Here is a 4,542-nt window from a genome sequence, read left to right on the forward strand (position 1 = left end):
CAAAAAAGTATCGAGAGCAAGAAATTGAAGATGATAAAGCAAGAAGCTAAAGAAGAAGGCTAGCGAGCTTATAGCGGAATGCATACCGCTGTAGGACCACTATAAGACTTAGTTTCTGGAGCTCACGGTTTTACAGCGGAATGCATACCGCTGTAGGACCACTCTAGGAATTAGTTTTTGGAGCTCACGGTCTTACAGCGAAATGCATACTGCTGTAAGACCGCTTTAGGAATTGTTATCTGGAGCTCACGGGTCTGCAGCAACAAGCATACCGCGGTAGGGTTTAAAGCTTCGTGAAAAGGCCGTTTTAAGCCTGTTTTAATCCAAATAAAAGAGAGATAGACTCCTTCAAGGTGTATGACTTTGATAACCTAAAGAGGACTATATAAAGACTTATTCTTAAGGGTTTTTGGAGTTTTTTGGCATGTAAGAGAAGCGGACGAAAGATTGAAGACTCTTGGGTTGTATTTTTCTTTTCTTTGTCAATTCTTTGCTATGGATTCCAACTCTTTTCTTTTTCTTTTGATTGCAAGAATGCATTGCTAAGTGTTTATATCTAGGGTGAATCATGAAACCTCGACTTCTAATGGTTTGATTTAAAGTTATTCGATTTTCTATTTTCTTATCCATTCGGGTTGATTGTTTGTTATGTTCATAATGTTGTTTTGATGCTTGATCACCATTGGAACATATTTGTGATTTGTATTGCTTTCGAGAGATTCAATATGGATTAGATATGGTAGCCAACAACGTAGGGTCCTATAATAGGTAGAGATACCGTTATGCCCTATGAAATCATTTTGTGATGATCTCCGTGGTTGAATGCATGTTGATATGTTCAAAGATTGACTAGAGATAGTTAATCTCATATATATACATAGAAGTGAATGACCATCGAGAGAGGCTTTTGATTGTAATTGGATCATCGATTTTCAACCTAAGATAAGGAATAGCAAGACCCGAGTAATGAATAGTTGAATCATAGAAGGCTGACGGTGGATTCACAAACCCTAGTGCCTTAACTTTGAGAGTTTTTGAATCAAAGAAATTATTTTGTTTTCATCTTTTATTAGTAAATTAGTTTTCATTACAATTAAAGTCTTTGTTAATGTGTGTGTTAGGTTAAGGTTAAATCAGTTAGAGTAAACGTCAAAAGTTAGTCCTCGTGGATACGACACTCTATTCATCACTATATTACTTGTCACGATCCGTCCACTTGCGGGATAGAATTAGGTAGGACAAGTTTTTGGCGCCGTTGTCGGGGACTAGCTATTTTGATTATTGCTTTGATTGATATTAGCTTTAACTATCAAATTTTGTTTTCATTATTTTTCTAGGCTAAGCTATTTCAATTTGTGTGTGTGTAGGGATTGAGATAGTGCATGAGCCATTCAGAACGTTCGAATATTTGTGAGTTTGATCTTGAGATAGAAAGAACGTTCCATCAAAGGCGTCGTGAACAAAGAGCAAGTAGGGAAAAGCAACTAAGTAACATGGGTGACAACACAAACCAACTTGTTCCAATGGCGCCACCCGTTGAGGTCAATGAAAGAGACATTATGATTGGGGACTTCATGATGCCCCCAATGATTGAGAACCGATCAAGCATAATCTATCCTCCTTATGGGTATGAGAATTTTCAGTTAAGGCCAGACGTGATCAATCTCTTCGCCAATAACATACCTTTTTATGGAATGAGCGAGGAAAATCCATACTATCACTTGTCTCGGTTTCTGGAATATTGTGGGAATTTTAAGTATCAAGGAATTAATGAAGAGGCACTCAAGATGCGCTTTTTCCCTCACACTCTGAAGGATAGGGCTCGAGAGTGGTTAGACTCATTACCACCGAGTAGTATTACTACATGAACAGATTTGGTACAGAAATTCACACTCAAATACTTCCCACCGGCCAAGATTACCAAGTTTAAGCATGAGATTTCAACTTTTCAGCAAGCTGAGTCTGAAAACTTTCATGAGGCATGGGAGAGGTTCAAGGAGCTTTTGAGAAAGTTTCTGAGTCATAGCTTCCCATTACCAGCTCAAAATCATTTTTTCTATGCTGGACTCACTCCTCAAAGTCGCTCTGCAGTTGATTCCACAGCAGGAGGATCTATCCGAAATAAATCAGTCGGGGAGCTTCATGACCTTTTTGAGACAATGAGTGAGCAGTTAGTCATGTGGCTAGATAGAAGCTCACATAAAAGAGTAGTTGGAGTGCATGAAGTGGATGTTAACACGTTGATGTTGGCCAAGATTGATGCACTATCAAAGCAAATGGAAGCCTTAAAGTATACTTCGAATGTTAATATGGTGCAAGGATCACTTCCCATATGTGTAACTTGTGGAGCAACTCATCCATCGCCTGAATGTCCGTTGCTCATAAATCCACCATTCACGGAGCAAGTTGCTTATGCTCAAAATTTCCAACATCAGCAAAATTTTTCAAGGCAGCAAAATAACCCATTCTCACAAACATACAATATGGGTTGGAGGAATCATCCTAATTTCTCTCATGATAATACTCAGAACATCCAAAATCCACCAAGACAAGGGCTACCACAAGGGGAAAAAGGAGGATGGAAGAAGTAGTTTCAAAGCTTCAAGAACAAAGTGACCGAACCGACGCAACTATTAAGAATATTGAAAATCAGATTGGGCAGCTAGCAAAAATTCTAACAGAGAGACAACCGGGCACATAGCCAAGCAATATAGAAGTTAACCCAAAGGAGCAAGTAAATGCAATCACAACAAGGAGTGGGGTGCAACTATCAGAAATTCATGTTAAAAGGCCAGGTGTGGTAAAAGAAAATGGTATTGTTCAGGAGACAATGGATCAACTTGAAATGCCTGAAGTAGTAGCTGAACAAGAGAAGGTAATTCCACCGTCGGTTAAGCCATATGTTCCTCCAATTCCATTCCCTCAGAGGTTGCACAAACACAAACTGGATAAGCAATTTGAGAAGTTCCTCGAGGTATTTAAGAAGCTTCACATAAACATCCCATTTGTTGATGCCTTAGCTCAAATGCCCAGCTATGCAAAATTTATGAAGGAAATTTTATCAAATAAGAGGAAATTGGAGGAGCATGAAACTGTTATGCTAACAGAGGAGAGCAGCGTTATATTGAAAAATAAACTACCACCGAAACTTAAAGATCCAGGGAGTTTCACTATTCCTTGTACTATTGGTAGTTTATTATTTGAACGAGCTCTATGTGATTTGGGTGCTAGTATAAATCTAATGCCTTACTCTATTTTCAGGAAGCTTGGATTAAAAGAACCAACACCCACCACTATTTCTCTTCAATTGGCTGATAGAAGTATCAAATATCTGAGGGGAGTAGTGGAGAACATTTTGGTAAAAGTGAATAAATTTATTTTTCCTGTTGACTTCTTTGTTCTAGACATTGAAGAAGATTATGATATGCCCTTAATTTTAGGGAGACCTTTTCTTGCCATAGGGAGAGCTTTGATTGATGTCCAGCAAGGAGCACTTAGCCTTAGAATTTATGATGAGACGGTTACGTTTAATATATTTAAGGCTATGAAATATTCTAGTGGCAATGAAAAAGAAGTCTTAATGAGAGATGGCATTGTTGATTTGGTAGAGAGACCTGATAACCCTAAAGAAAATTGCATGGCTAAGTCTTTTGATGAGCAGGAACTAATTTTGGATGCCAAGAACAAGGTCGTGGTTGTGGGCTCTTTAGGAGAGAAGCAAAAAGATTGTCCATCCAAAAGAGACAAACTGTGTTCTTTGGATGTTTCTTCTTCTTCAAAAGCCAAGCCACCAAGTCATGAAAAGGAAAAGTTGGTAAGAGTGTTGAGGGAGCAAAAGAAGGGGATTGGATTAAAGGTTGCTAACATTCAAGGAATAAGTTCATTAAATGACACCCACAAAATGTTGATGGAAAAATGATTCAAGCCTCCTTGAAGATGGAGGCCTAGTCAAACTAATGACTTTAAATAAGCGCTTATTGGGAGGCAACCCAATTTCCTATCTCTTTCTTTTATTGGCATGTTGCATTTGTTTTTTTTTTTTCTCTTGTTTTCTTTACTTTGAGTTAGGTTAGAGTGTCATTCTTTAGGATTCTTGCACAAAAACAATGTTGAGGTCATCATAACAGCATGCATACTTGGTGTTTGATAAAATGCTTCAACCAATGTTCTCCTGCACATTGCACTTTAAGTTTGGGATTGTGAGGTTTAAGTTTGGAGGGAGTTTGGGCATCCATGTGACTCTGTCTATTTCATGTTGTTCTTAGTCATTGTTGCTCTCTCATGTTCAAACTTGTGCATTGTAGGTACATTTTTGGAAGTGATAATGCAGTCGAAGAGTCGTCCTGCACCAGCTGCTTGCAAGGGCAAAGCCATTGTTAAAAGTTTCAAATATCTCAAAACGAGCATGTGTTGATCTATCTACCATCACAACCTTGACACTATAGTCCGGGTACACTCCTTCCTTTTCTTTCTCTTTGTTCCATTGGGATAATGAAACGTTTAAGTTTGGGGGAGGTTCACTATGGGCAGCTTGCATATGTC

The 4,542-nt window shown here is 38.5% G+C and overlaps 1 non-coding gene across 1 annotated transcript; it reads right to left on the reverse strand.

Moving 5' to 3' along the window:
• Positions 1-1,922: 1,922 nt before the first annotated feature.
• Positions 1,923-2,029, reverse strand: LOC127787756 (small nucleolar RNA R71). The gene has a single exon (XR_008020221.1). It is a non-coding gene; the product is annotated as a small nucleolar RNA R71 (small nucleolar RNA).
• Positions 2,030-4,542: the final 2,513 nt, after the last annotated feature.

Source organism: Diospyros lotus, chromosome 12, assembly GCF_014633365.1.
Source record: "Diospyros lotus cultivar Yz01 chromosome 12, ASM1463336v1, whole genome shotgun sequence".
Lineage (NCBI taxonomy): Eukaryota > Viridiplantae > Streptophyta > Magnoliopsida > Ericales > Ebenaceae > Diospyros > Diospyros lotus.